Raw genomic sequence first — 16,066 nt, 5'->3', positions numbered from 1 at the left:
GCACATGGAAACGAATTGCACACGGAGGGAAACAGGATCTGAGCCTAGAAATTTTCCAGAAAGATGAACATTCATTGTTGTTCTTGAACTTCCTCATTCCAGAATTTAGGTTTTGGCCAATTCTCAACGGAAATCCACAAATTATGCACCGATGGAACCGGCTTCTCATCAGGAATACGAATACACAAGCTATTTCCTCTAACGATTAACATGCAGTGCGAATCGAGCGAAAGAAAGAAACGCTTCAAAACTTAAATTACGAATATCTCGGTCAATCTCTAACAATTCTCAATTCTACAAGCTGATGCCTAATCTACAATAGATGTTCTACACAATTCCTAACTCAATTTGACAAACGGTGATAAACGAATCTTTCACCTTCTTGAGTGCAGTACCGGCGGAACCGTGCGATTCGAGCCTTGCTTCAGCGAAACAGTCCGAGTTTGTTCATCAAGAAGTGCAGTAGGATCGCTGCTTCAGCTCAATTATGTTGCTAGCGGTTGATTCGTCAAGCTGTCATGGCAATGGAGGTGCTTCAACAGTTGGAGTTTCTTGCTCGATTTCACTCAATTCCTGCAAACAGCAATTCAACAATGTCTACAGATGATGGATTTTGCCAAGAATTCGCACAAAGATTAGTGGAAAATGCTGAATTGATGCAAAAAAGTGTTATCAAAGTTTTAGAGGAATGAGAGAATTTTTGCTTTTTTTGATTTTTTTCTGTTAGATGCAAATTGTGAAAATGATTAACCCTGTAATTCTGTTATGGATTATGCCTTTATACCACACTCCTAATCCAAGCTTTAATCCAAATTAGTGCCAAAATGGTGATTAGTGAAAATGAGTTTATGTGATGCATTTGGACCTTTTTGCCTTTCTCTAAACCAGCCCATATACCAGCTCAAATTTGGTTCCAACATGTCCAAAATACCCTATGCAATGTATAGAAACAAGTTTCATTTCAATTGGATGCCTATTCTTGAATTTCACTATGTGGTAGAAAAGAGTCCAATTTTGCATTTCCACTTTTCAAGTCAAAACTCAAAATATGAGGCCTAGCCATGAAATGAGGATTCAAACACACTCCAAATGTCATTCCTGAGGTGTTACAAAAGGTCCCATTCCAAAATTCCAAATATTTTGACACTTGGACGATTTTGCCCCTGGTCCAATTCAGTTGTCCAATTGAAAAGTGACTTTTTGCCTTGGCCATTTTTGGAAAAATCTAATGATGCACCCTTGAAGTACATGTCAAATGGAGTTTGTGCATATAAAGAACTTGCAATTTGGACAATCCATGTGGAAGTTATGCCCTCCTGATTACGGGTCTTTTTGAAATTCATCTGACCATATCTTGCAAACTGTACATTGGATTTTCAAGTTCTTGGACTTTTTGGAAAGGTGAGAACAAGATCTACATCTGTCATGTTGAACAATTTTTCATTTGAAGCTTCCTTGGACTTCTGTTTTTGAGGTCAAAAACTTTCCATTTTGGGCAGCTGAAATTACAGGTTCATTTGCCATTTTGGGAAACTGTCTATCTGAGCTCAATTCCTCCAATCTTGGTCTTTGAAATACCAAATGAAGTTTATATGGACATGAATGAGACATTTTTAACCATTTCCAATCATCAAATAACTGATTAAATCCACAGTTGACCACAGTTGACTTTTATTGACTTGGCCATGTTCCGATGAATTCCAAGTCTCTTTCACATGAGATCTTGATTCCAAATGGTATCACAAGTTATATGAACTCTCAATGAATGATCATGGTGTCCAAATTCTTCAAGAATGGCCACCATCTATTGCTCAATGCCTGATTTAACTGCTTTGACCTATGATTGCTTCAGCTGCAAGAAACAAGGTTAGATGACAATATTTTTGTACCTTTGGTTAGTGAACATATGAAAAGCAATGACATACAAATGCAATACATGCTTGGTGATCAAGACTCACACTCACAAGGTAGCCCACCCACTAGGAGGGAAGCTAGGGTATGCAATGATCCTTGAAGCCATGATATGAGATGATATGGGCCATGAGGGATCTTAGGGCCAAAATTGGGGTCTTACAGATGCCCCTATTTAAGGTCATTCTATCCGGAGAAATGAAGTTTAGAGATCTTCGTATCGACGCGGTAGAATGGGCTTAAATAATAGTAATGAGACGAATTTTGGTCCCTAAGAGACCTCATGATGCAGATGTATGCATGCAAAAAGCAAATTCTGTGGGGAATATATTGTTCACACAGAAAAAAAGACGATCCGTCGGAGTAATACACTCACCAGGAACAGAGACTCTAATAAGACTCTTATTGGGACTCTATTAGGGGATAGCAAGAAAAAGAATGCGTGAGCAGGACACGACTTTGATTAGGGAAATGACAAAACTGACATAGCGTGAACTAGTCACGACTCCGAGTAGGGATAACAGACATCGGAATGGAGAACTTGCTGGGGAAGCAAAGGACTCACACCGGGGAATAAAGAAATTCCAAAGGAAAATAAATCCATAGGAAAGACATAAGCTGACTCAACTATCCAGAAAGGATACTTCGGATAAAAATCCGGACTCGGACCAGGAAAAGATTCACATAGAATCTCCCTGCCGGGAAATGCATATACTGGGGAATAAACACCCATATAGCAAAGGGTAAAAATCACCAAGGGAACCCCGCCGGGAAATGTCTAACAAAGAGACTTTCCTGGGGAAAAGCAACAAGATGAGGTGTTACCGGTATAAGGGTAACAAACTCAGGAAGAATGAATATCTAAGACCGGTATAAGGGTGAGAGATATCAATCAACCAACATCTGAGAAAGACCTACAAAGGGTACAAAAACTCAGGAAAATCTAACTCCGCAAGGGACCAAGGTCATAATAGGGAGTAGACAGGAAGGAACACCAGGGATACCGAGGTATATAATAGGTGACCGACCGAAAAAAGTGAATTGGTATATATGCCAAGACACTCATCATCCGAAAGGAGGGCTTGAAAAAGCAAAATTGACTTACAGGATGGACATTCGAATCCACGACGGAAAACGAATCTTACTCAACTGGGGACACAAACCCAAAGAGTGCATGAGATATAATATCCATTACCGGCAGACCGTGGATAAGAATACTCGCATGAGATATATTATCTATTACCGTCAGAACGTAGATAATAAACTCGCATGGTAAGAAACACCAGAGATACCAAAGTATATAATAGGTGATCTACCGAAAACGTGAATTGGTATATATGCCAAAACACACATCCGAAACACAAACAGGTTAAAGGATGAATATTCGATTCTACAAAGAATACGAATCTTGCTCAGCTGGGGACAATCAACAAAGGATTCCAACTAAAGAGCGCATGAGACATATCATTCATTACCGGCAGACCGTGAATAATATACTCGAAAGGAAAAGACACCAGAGATACCGAAGTATATAATAGGTGACTAACCAAAAAGAGGGACAATCGATACCAAGCATCCGGGTAAACGAAAGACAACTCAAAGGGATAAATTGCAAGCATCCGGCAATTATCCAACAACAAGAATATTCGACTCCGCAAAGGGAAATAACGAATCTTACTCGACCAGGGAAACACAAAAGGCTTCAACTGAAGAGTGCATGAGATATATTATCCATTACCGTCAGAACGTGGATAGTATACTCGCATGGAAGATTATCCACAACCGGTATAAGGGTTAATAAAGGATAAATCGACCGAAAAGAAAGGCATCGGGATACCAACAGGCATATAATGATGACCAATCAAAGGGAGTAACTACATTACCAACAAAAGGGTAAATGAAAGACCTCACTGGGGATAAATTGCAAGCATCCGGCAATTATCCGCAAAAGCAGGGAATACATTGATAAACAATCAATGATCCGGGGAACAAATCACTAGCAAACGGTGAAAAGACCCACTGGAGACTTCAAAAAGGATAACATTGCAAGCATCCGGCAATGATCCAGAAGACTGCTGGGAATACAAGTGCTTACTCAAGAGCAACTAACCCGAAGCAGGAAGGAATATCAACATCGAATATTGAATGAAGACAACCACAAAGAGGTTAGGGTTTACATCTACCGAATACGGGGTAGAAGACCAAAAATCTGGCTGAGAAAACAAGAGGTTTAACAATACCGACTACTGGGTAAGAAACCAAAGACTCAGCTGAGGATAAAATTGCTAGCAACCGGCAATTATCCACATGTATCATAAGATACAGCTCCGCTGGAGAGAAAAATCACAGCGACAAAGGATTTATAACTACCGAATACGGGGTAGAAGACCCCAACTCCACTGGGGATATAAATCACCACAGGGAACAAAACTCCGTTAGGGGTAAAACCACAACAACGGAAGATCCACCATCAGCCAGACCGAACCACAAAGGTTACCACTGTTAGGGGAAAAGAGATAGGACGCACAACTACCGAATACGGGGTAGAAGCCATACTCTGGTGGGAATAACCACAAATTAGGGTTTACATCTACCGACTATCAGGTAGAAAACCAAAAACTCTGCGTGGGGATAGAATAAATCACGAATCCGCACGAGAAACCAAAAATGAGTTTTATAACAGACCACAAACTCTGTTGGAGAGTAGGGAATTAGGATTTACGACTACCGATTATCAGGTAGAAAACCAACAACTCTGGCTGGGGACTAAAAGGTGTATAACCACAAGTTCTGCCAAGAAGCCAGGAAAATAGGACTTACAACTACCGGTATAAGGGTAGAGGCCAAAATCGACTCTTGCGGAGGAATGAAAGGTATATAACCACAAATTCCGCCAAGAGGAAAGGAACAATAGGACTTACAACTACCGGTATCAGGGTAGAGGCCCGAAAACTCCGCTGGGGATAAAAATCACCACTGGGAAGCACAATGAACAGACGACAAATGTCAATTCAGGAAAGATCCGAAAAGACAGACTGAATCAAGACATGTCCTAATGAGGATATAACTCAATTAGGAACCTCCATCCCAATATATGTGTTGGGAGGAAACGGAAGAAACCGTCATCCACGAGGGTATATCTCAGTGGGGCACTGCAGAAGGACAGACAAACATTTTCTGCTTATGGGGCTGACTCTATATGGAGAGATTCAACACCCGACATCTGCTTAGGAAGATCTATAAAGAGATCTATATCACCATAGCAGGGAACAACAAACAGAGGATATATGGCAAAAATGCAACATGAATATCTGAATGCTTTGTGAATATGCATGAATATGCGTGATTTATGTTTGATGAATGCTGACAAAACAGACAATTCTAACACAACAGGTCAAGGAATCAAACGTCCGGTATTATACTTCCAGGGGAAAATCAACTGGAAAGCCAATTCTGCTGGAGATCTGTATGCTATAAAGCAAAGATCTGTGAGTACTGCTGGGAAGCAGAAGCAAAAGAATCAGAGATATCTGGGGAATACCAAATCTCTGAGCAATGGATCAGCGATCATCCCAACTAGGGCACAGAAAGTCACAACGGGCAAAACAGCCACCAAGACGAATCTGTCGGGGAACAAGAGAAAATCTCAACGTCCTGCAGGGGATCCTAGCAAACACTGCTATGGAAATGGATCCAACATAACTCCATTGGGGAACAACCCACTGAGGGAGCAAAGGTCACCCTGATAGAGTTTGGCTGCACAAGCAACTCTACTGGGGATATCATCAGCTACTCTCTTGGGGAACAACCCACTGAGGAAGGAAAGCGCCAAACAAGTAGATTCTGCAACAAACCACTCTACTCGGGGCGAACACACATCTGATGGATCACATTGGCAGATTCTGCAACAAAATTCGCTCTACTGAGGATCGAAAAGTAATCAGGAAATCCATACAATCTCTGGATGACGGAGCTATCAGCCGACCATACCGGGGATTGAAGGAGGTTCAACGGGCAATATTGCCACAACAACCGCTCTGCAGACAAATGCTGGGGAGAGATGGATGAAAATACCGGGATATCAACCCGATCAACCACGGAGTAGGAAAATAAATCCTGCTCTGCTGAGAATAACAACCATTCTGATAGAGAGAAAGCAACAAATCCACTGACGACTTTGCCGGGGAAAAGGTAAAGTACCGGGCATCAAACCACTGACTTACCGAGTCTTCCAAAGGGAAAGCGACCGTGCTGAGAAAACAGATAAATCTGCTGGCGACTGCGCTGGGGAGAGTGACAACAACTCTGCTCGCGACTGCAATGGGGATATCAATAACAGCTCTACTGTGCCAAGGAGACAAATAAAGTCTGAGGATAGCGATCCACTGGAGAAAGTGACGAGGCGCCAAGGTGACAAACCATCAACTGCCGAATCTTCCACAAGGAAAGCATCCATGCCGGGGAAAACTGCTGCTGGAGAAAACTGAGTCTTCAACAACACTCTGCTTGGGGAACAACCCCGCCAACAACTCGACTTGCAATCATGCTGGCAACTCACTTGGGGAGAAATACGGGATACGGGGATATCAACCCACTAACCACAAATTTTCGGAACACCTGAGCAATCAAGCCGGGGAGAGACTACTGCTGGAGAACAGACTGAGTCTTCAATACACCATTCTGCTTCGGGGAGTCAAAATCCACAGAAGCTCTGCTTAGGGAACAACCCTAACAACCGAATCTCTGCTTGGGGGACAACCCCAACAACCAGATCTGGAGAAGAAGGATACAAACCAAGCCAGGAGTATGAACAAATGTCTTACCTGTTGGAAATCATGCCACCCTTGGGAGAGCACTGAGGGAAATTCTTTGAGTATCCTTTTATCATTTGTGAATGTTCACTTTGTTTAAAACAATAATCTTTGAAAAAATTTGTCTTTTAAAACAATGATATTTTTACCAATCAAAACATGCAAAACATTTGTTGAATTGAAACAAATAAGAGTGCAAATAATTGGATAAAAGCTCAAATTTATTTGATGGAATGGTAGTCTGCAAATGGCAAGACTCCATAGATCTGTACAAATCTGAAATCAGTGATATATATTGGAAGAGGGCTACATTGAACATAATGATCCTTTCTCTACCAATTTGAATCTCGATGTATTCGAAGCTTCAGTTGACGACGAATCGAGAATCCTCTGATGAACAGACAGCTGGTGAAACAGAAAGTCTTGTCAGGATGCAGTTACTTGCCTGATCCCTAATTTTTGCCTAGATTGCCCCAGAGTGAGGTACTCAATCTAGCGGGATGCAAATATGCTTTTTTTATCAAGTCTCTAATTTTTTGCCTGGATTACTCTTGCAGGTTCTCCACCGAGACGCTCATTTTTGCCTAAGCCGCCCTTTCGGGTTTTCAGCTTAGCAAGCTATTCTGTTTTTCCTTTGCATATACTTTTTTTTCTAGGCAAAGTATCTCTTAACTGCATCTGAATTCACAGGACGAGTGAAATCCTCCCCATCCATTGTTGTAAGCATCAAAGCTCCGCCTGAAAAGGCTCTCCTAACAACATATGGACCCTCGTAGTTTGGAGTCCACTTGCCCCTGGAATCGGGCACGAAAGACAGAACTTTCTTGAGCACGAGGTTACCTTCTCTGAATACACGAGGCTTGACCTTCTTATCGAATGCTTTCTTCATTCTCTGCTGATATAACTGACCATGACACATGGCAGTTAATCGCTTCTCTTCAATCAAATTCAGCTGGTCATAACGACTCTGAATCCATTTAGCAACAGTCAACTAGGGACTTGGGGGTATCAGGCTTCTTTTATTCTTTTTTTTTTATTTGAAAAAATTTTCCTGACTTTTGCCTTTACTTTGATTTTTCACCCTCTTCTCCCTTTTTTTTTTTTTTACATTACATTTGTAATGCCCCAGTTTGACTGTTTTGCTGATTCTCATAATACAGCTGAATGAGCTTCTTTTCGTGCTCAAGAAGGTGGGTAATCTCATCAGGAATCCCCTTCAACATCATCTTCCTCTGCCTCGAATACAAGGAATTCAAATTTGGGAGATGGCGTTGGATCATTATGTTCAATGGGTTTAGAAATCCCTGCATAATGATTTTGGATAACGAAAAGCTTTTGTATTTAAACAAGCAAATCAGTTATGCAGATGAAAAAGCTGTTTTCTTGTTTTTCAGGTTTTTTGTGATCACTGATTTCATGCAAAAAGCAAAAAGTGAAAACAAAGGAAAAACAAATGTTTAACAATGCATTAATTGAATGAAAATATCATTGTATATATGAGCCAAACAATGTCATCACTTCTCCTTTTGGCATGGGAGAAGGGTTTTAAACAAAGTGAGCATTATTTACTCTGATCTATGGATAACTGTAGGAACATCCACAGCGACCCAATTGTGGCAGACACCGCCAGGAATGACGAAGTTGTTCACATCCTCTGCATCCTCTTCCAAGATAGCAGCAGCTTCCTCTTCAACAGACCGATCATCATGCGCCCCAGAACAGTAGCCAATGCCAGCCCGGGATTGGTTGACCAGGAATAAATCCATCAACAGTACATAGTCTGGCAAATATCTCTCTGAGTTCACAATTCTCTTGTTCAACATGATCCATCAATCTGGCAGAGTTGGCTCTGGTGTAGTACCGGCGAAGTGCGTCTTCAAAATAAATGAAGATCGCAGGGTCAGACCACGGGACGGGAGACCGGAACAAAACGCCCGCTTATGCAAATGATGCATGAAGTGTTTGTGCATACGCTTGTTTTTTATTTCAAAGGAACTCGAAGGTTTTATTTGCAAACTTTGAAATATTTAAGCATTTTGATCGTATGTGAGAATATCTCATCAGATATATCAGGTGAAAAAATTTTCCCGGTTTTTTCATGTTTTGAAAATTTTTGCAACTAAACTCCTTTGAGTTCCTTGAAAATTTTCTTTTTATCTGATGATATGGATGCGGATGAATGTATGAATGTATGAATGCAACAATCACACTCAAGGATCAAGCAAAGCACACCAAACAAAGGTCATGGGAAAGCTCATTGTATCCCTAATATCAATCATCCATTTTGGTGGATTTAGGTTTTTCACCTTATCGACACCCAAGTTCCATTGATATTAACGGTACATGAACCGGCTCAAACATCCTTAATATCAACCAACCGCTTTGGTGGATTTTAGGTTTTACACCTGATCCGGGATCCATTGATATTAACGATGTTTGAACGACTCAACCACGAATCACGGGTTTGCTGAGAGTCACGAGCATGGAGTCTTGGTTAAGAACCACCCAAAGGGAATGTACTAGGGTTTAATCCTGCCAGACATGTTCTACCAGAGGTTCCCATAATCATCGTTCCATCTTTCGAATATTATCGGAGGAACGAATACTCGTATTCCAAAAATATTCTCAAGAGAAACTCTTATGAGTGTAGTATCGCGTAACAATCGCATCAGATCTTACATCTGAACGACCTTCGCACTACGTCCTAAAAATAGGCCAAGATGGGTTTGGTAAACTAAGGTCCTTGGCTTCTAAGGCACATGATTGAAAGAATAATGCCTAACCACAAATGACTTGTGTGACATTATTAATCCAACATGACCTCCACCAAGTGAATGGACTCGCAAGTCAACTGGCTAAGGACTACTCCACACCAGTCAACAAGACTATGCCATTCTCCTATCCTAGAGTGCACTCGAGTTCGGGTATAGAACTCATCTCACAGATCACCAAAGCAAACAGCATTCGTATATCAAGCAATTCACACATTACAATCAATACAGTTATCCCAAATTGTACAAAAATATGTCAAATAACAATAATAATATATCACACAAAGGTGAAAAGTTGGCAATACCACCAAGGATGTGGATCCCCAGTGGAGTCGCCACTTTTCTGTAGCGGTGTATTCGTTACTATATGATCTATTGATTAAATCATAAGCAATGTATACAATGAATATAGAGTCGCCACCGCACTTTTATTTATCCTAAGGACTTGTTAAAAAGCGAACAAAAACCTAAGAAGTTTTACACGTAGAAAACTAATGAAAAAGATCAGAGATCGGGGTAAGGGGTAAATTACGCAAAGGGAAGGTGTTAGGCACCCAATGCGTCCTAGGTACTCCTAGGGAGCCCTTTTCACACTTTGTTGTTTGAAAATTATTATTTGTCATGACATAAGTATTGTGCAAACATGAGTGGGATGATGAGGAAAGAATGTACATGTTAATTATTTTTGTGTTCGAACGGATGAACCCGTTGCCTACGTACCTTCCATCAAAGGTAAGGATCAAAACGCCGTAGTTCGGCTAAAAGATTTCCAAAAGTTAGTGGATTCAATTTTAAACACAAGCCCTAAGGTCTTACGTTACCCACGGGAGAAAACTCAACCTTATGAAACAACTAGTCCACCATGTGAGAAAAGGCTTCAACTTGCCAGAGAGGGGTTAACCCTATAATAGGCAAGGAAGGCTTACAATTCATCTACTAAGGACAAATAGGTGAGATTAATATCAACCAACTAGGGTAAATCAAACCTATAGCTAATGTATGAAAACTTAACAAACATGGACAAAGCCACAAAATCACTTGAATGGGTGAAGTTATTTGGATTATTTACAAAAACGTCAAAGTATGATTAAAGTCAATTCAAAATGAAGTATTTACAAAAATGAAGTTTGGAAAATCATGGACTTAAGGTCCAAGTTTCTAATTTGGAAAGAGGTGAGAATGTTTGCACAACACTTATTTCAAGTTTTTAAAACATGTGTGAAAAGGTAGGACACAATGAGGTGAATGGAATGGTGTGTATGTAAAACTTCTTAGAAGGGTTCACCTCTTGAAATCATATAGAAGATGATTCAAGAGGGTCCTTAGGAATAGGCTACAGATGAGCAATAATATGAACATGGTCACAGATGAAAGTAAATAAAAGCGGATACTGGATGCCACTCAATGGTCTTATACCTGTCTCCTAAAGCAAGTAAGGATATCAGAGGCCACTCTATGGACTTACACTAATCTCCATCAGAATACAACAAAAAAACAAAACAGGGAAGTCAACTGCCAATCTATCTGGACTTATGTTAACCTCCACAGTATGATCCTAGGAATACAAATGCCACATCACTGGGACTTACAATGAATCCTCACATACAACAACAATGCACTAGGCAATGGGTATGAGTGACCAATGAGGTCTTACACTCTACCCCTTCCATGTCATGGGAACAGATGCCAGCTTACAGGGACTTATAACTGGTTCCTCAATGGGTAAGCAAACAAATCACATAGGTATGAAATAATGGACATGCTACAAGGAGCAATGAACGATAGTAAATGCATTAAGGCATACAAGCAATCATGTATAGATGCATAATAAATCACAAATAATCAGATAGCACACTCTATAGCCAAACAAGGAGGCTCAATCAAAAGGGTTTGACTATGAAAGTCCACTGTAATAGGTAAGTGTCGCTCTTAACCTGGCCATTGAGGGGCTCAGGTGAAGCAGATGAAAGGATATGAGGGGTGTGCCTCATTGCTTCTATCTCAGGTCCGAGAGAGCATGTAAATATAAGAATGTGGGGGAGTTCAGAAAGATGGAACTCTTTCCCCAATTAGACTCGATAGATCTTGGGTATGGATCTCAATGCTACAACCATGTAATGGGAGCAATGAGAAGACTCACTGAATAGTGGGAGATAGGCTATTTATCTCTACCTTCCACCAATTGCCTCAAATGAGGACTTTTCCTGCTTGGGACAAACATAAACATACACAATCAATGCCTCTTAAGGAGGACTTCAGACAATTTGCCCGGTCAAATAACGGACCGGGTCTCCAGACTACATGAAGAAGAAGGTTTTATACCTCAATGCAAGTTGCTATTCAAGCAAAGCAACACAAGTTCTTAAGAGAACTGAGCGACTAAAGGGTACCTGGAAACAATCCAATAAAATCAGCATCCCATTCATAAACAGATAACAACATAGGAATCAATTAACAAAGTACAATTATACAAATAATGATGTGCATAACACAAGGCTCACATGAACCAAAATCCTACAAAACAAATACATTAGTCATATGTATCAAGTAACACAATCCATAATGTGGAGCAAATTCCTTAATCATTAACTCCTTAACCTGAAAAGGCACAATTAACTTCAAATGTAAGTAACATGACCACTAGGACTAGCCTAGGGTCAAAAGGATGGAAAAATCTTAAAACAGCAACCAATTCATGATCAAAGTCAAATTATATCAAATACAAAGGGATCCCAATTGGTCCCATATCCAAACTATATACACATTTTAAATTATGCAACCTAGAAGGCAAATGAAGCAAAGTTGAGTCTCATACAAACAACCAGCAAGATCACATCCAATTAAATGCCAAAAAGGCACCAAAAAATCCACAAAAATTCTATCCTAACTAGAAGGCATTCAACAAGTCACATATTAAATTTCAAGTCATTTGGCCTAATAGATCAATAGGAATTAATTAAACATGGTACAGCATGCAAAAACTACATCAAATGAAGTCAAAAATTATACACCAACTTCCATCTAATGGCAAACAGCAATTGTTACCTTCAAAATTCATGGGACCAAAGCCAAAAGCTACCTTAACATGTTAAGAACTATCCTACAAAGTTTCATGTCCATTGGATTAATTATGAGGATATGGCAATATAGATGCTAAAGGTTACACCAATGGAATTCTAACATGCTAGGCAGCAAGAAAAAATATGAATCAAATCGAAAATGGATTGCAAAAATCCACAAAAATTATGTTCTAACCAGAAGACATTCAGCAAGCCATATGTTAATTTTCAAGTCATTTGGACTAGTAGATCAATAGGAATTAATTAAACATATCAAGCATGCAAAAACAACATCAAATGAAGCCTACAAATATGCATCAACTTCTATCTAATGGTAAACAGTAATGGTTCATTGGAAATACATGGGACCAAAGCTAAAAGATAGCTACAGGGGTTAAGAACTACCCTATCAATTTTCAAGGTCATTGGATAAAGTATGTGCATATGGCGACATATAGACTAAAGGTTACACAAGTGAAGCTCTAAAAGACTAGGCTGCAAGAAAAAATATGAATCAAATTGGAAATTGATTGTAAAAATCCCAGAAAATTCACAGTGATAGCAAACATGTTAACTGAGCTCCCTGCAAAAAATTAGGGCCATTGGCCAATGGGAAGCATGGAAAAATATTTGGGGAATTCAGCATGCCAAACCATGTCACATATATACATATCCAATTTCAATAAACCACATATAATAAACCATAGGCTAAAAAATTCCCAAACCTATGTCAAAAAATCCAGAGATGAGTCAAGAATCTATGTTTCAATTTTCACTTATTTTGGATATAGCATGTAGTTTATATAATTAAAATGATATCATGTATGAAAATATGTACACATTACTAACATCTCTAGGTCCATTAATATTTTTTCCAAGCACTATTTATTTTTGATTTTTATAAAATAGTAGAGAAAAATTAAAGATCAACAAAAAAATCCCTGCATTTTTTGGATTAAATTTGAATATTATATGAATTTTTTAAGTCTTAAAATGATTATTTAATATTTATTTGGAATTAAAATGGATTTCATTAATTGATTTAGGATGCAGTGGCACAGATGTAATCATGTAAGCAGATGCCAAAACGCTGTAGCTCAACTAATCAGACGTGGCGGTCCGTGATTGGTACCGGCGATGAGGCACATGGAAACGAATTGCACACGGAGGGAAACAGGATCTGAGCCTAGAAATTTTCCAGAAAGATGAACATTCATTGTTGTTCTTGAACTTCCTCATTCCAGAATTTAGGTTTTGGCCAATTCTCAACGGAAATCCACAAATTATGCACCGATGGAACCGGCTTCTCATCAGGAATACGAATACACAAGCTATTTCCTCTAACGATTAACATGCAGTGCGAATCGAGCGAAAGAAAGAAACGCTTCAAAACTTAAATTACGAATATCTCGGTCAATCTCTAACAATTCTCAATTCTACAAGCTGATGCCTAATCTACAATAGATGTTCTACACAATTCCTAACTCAATTTGACAAACGGTGATAAACGAATCTTTCACCTTCTTGAGTGCAGTACCGGCGGAACCGTGCGATTCGAGCCTTGCTTCAGCGAAACAGTCCGAGTTTGTTCATCAAGAAGTGCAGTAGGATCGCTGCTTCAGCTCAATTATGTTGCTAGCGGTTGATTCGTCAAGCTGTCATGGCAATGGAGGTGCTTCAACAGTTGGAGTTTCTTGCTCGATTTCACTCAATTCCTGCAAACAGCAATTCAACAATGTCTACAGATGATGGATTTTGCCAAGAATTCGCACAAAGATTAGTGGAAAATGCTGAATTGATGCAAAAAAGTGTTATCAAAGTTTTAGAGGAATGAGAGAATTTTTGCTTTTTTTGATTTTTTTCTGTTAGATGCAAATTGTGAAAATGATTAACCCTGTAATTCTGTTATGGATTATGCCTTTATACCACACTCCTAATCCAAGCTTTAATCCAAATTAGTGCCAAAATGGTGATTAGTGAAAATGAGTTTATGTGATGCATTTGGACCTTTTTGCCTTTCTCTAAACCAGCCCATATACCAGCTCAAATTTGGTTCCAACATGTCCAAAATACCCTATGCAATGTATAGAAACAAGTTTCATTTCAATTGGATGCCTATTCTTGAATTTCACTATGTGGTAGAAAAGAGTCCAATTTTGCATTTCCACTTTTCAAGTCAAAACTCAAAATATGAGGCCTAGCCATGAAATGAGGATTCAAACACACTCCAAATGTCATTCCTGAGGTGTTACAAAAGGTCCCATTCCAAAATTCCAAATATTTTGACACTTGGACGATTTTGCCCCTGGTCCAATTCAGTTGTCCAATTGAAAAGTGACTTTTTGCCTTGGCCATTTTTGGAAAAATCTAATGATGCACCCTTGAAGTACATGTCAAATGGAGTTTGTGCATATAAAGAACTTGCAATTTGGACAATCCATGTGGAAGTTATGCCCTCCTGATTACGGGTCTTTTTGAAATTCATCTGACCATATCTTGCAAACTGTACATTGGATTTTCAAGTTCTTGGACTTTTTGGAAAGGTGAGAACAAGATCTACATCTGTCATGTTGAACAATTTTTCATTTGAAGCTTCCTTGGACTTCTGTTTTTGAGGTCAAAAACTTTCCATTTTGGGCAGCTGAAATTACAGGTTCATTTGCCATTTTGGGAAACTGTCTATCTGAGCTCAATTCCTCCAATCTTGGTCTTTGAAATACCAAATGAAGTTTATATGGACATGAATGAGACATTTTTAACCATTTCCAATCATCAAATAACTGATTAAATCCACAGTTGACCACAGTTGACTTTTATTGACTTGGCCATGTTCCGATGAATTCCAAGTCTCTTTCACATGAGATCTTGATTCCAAATGGTATCACAAGTTATATGAACTCTCAATGAATGATCATGGTGTCCAAATTCTTCAAGAATGGCCACCATCTATTGCTCAATGCCTGATTTAACTGCTTTGACCTATGATTGCTTCAGCTGCAAGAAACAAGGTTAGATGACAATATTTTTGTACCTTTGGTTAGTGAACATATGAAAAGCAATGACATACAAATGCAATACATGCTTGGTGATCAAGACTCACACTCACAAGGTAGCCCACCCACTAGGAGGGAAGCTAGGGTATGCAATGATCCTTGAAGCCATGATATGAGATGATATGGGCCATGAGGGATCTTAGGGCCAAAATTGGGGTCTTACATCATCCAAAAGAGTAAGGTTGAAACTTTTGAAAATTTCAAAAGTTGGAAGACTCTAGTCGAAAATCAGACTGGCAGGAAGGTCAAGAGGTTGAGAACCGATAATGGGCTTGAGTTATGCAATGAAGCTTTCGACAATTAAAATAGTATGTCTGGCATTGCAAGGCACAAGACTGTTGCAGGTACTCCTCAGCAAAATGGCTTGGCTGAGAGATTCAATGGAATAATCCTAGAAAGGGTTAGATGCATGTTGCTAGTGCTGGATTAAAGAATGTGTTTTGAGCTGAGGTTGTTATGAT

The 16,066-nt window shown here is 39.4% G+C and overlaps 1 long non-coding RNA gene across 2 annotated transcripts; it reads right to left on the bottom strand.

Annotated features, from left to right (window-relative positions):
• Nucleotides 1-229: 229 nt before the first annotated feature.
• LOC127083667 (uncharacterized) lies at nt 230-15,735 on the bottom strand. Of its 2 annotated transcripts, none has more exons than XR_007788496.1 (2): nt 14,560-15,735; nt 230-573 (listed from the first exon to the last, which is right to left on the bottom strand). It is a non-coding gene; the product is annotated as an uncharacterized LOC127083667 (long non-coding RNA). The 2 variants fall into 2 exon arrangements; XR_007788494.1 differs by lacking the exon at nt 14,560-15,735 and adding an exon at nt 866-2,014.
• Between the last annotated feature and the right edge of the window lie 331 nt (nt 15,736-16,066).

This window comes from Lathyrus oleraceus, chromosome 1, assembly GCF_024323335.1.
Source record: "Lathyrus oleraceus cultivar Zhongwan6 chromosome 1, CAAS_Psat_ZW6_1.0, whole genome shotgun sequence".
In the NCBI taxonomy this organism is placed as follows: Eukaryota; Viridiplantae; Streptophyta; class Magnoliopsida; order Fabales; family Fabaceae; genus Lathyrus; species Lathyrus oleraceus.
The sequence above is the reverse complement of the archived record's forward strand: the minus strand, read 5'-3'. Positions and strand labels throughout refer to the sequence as shown.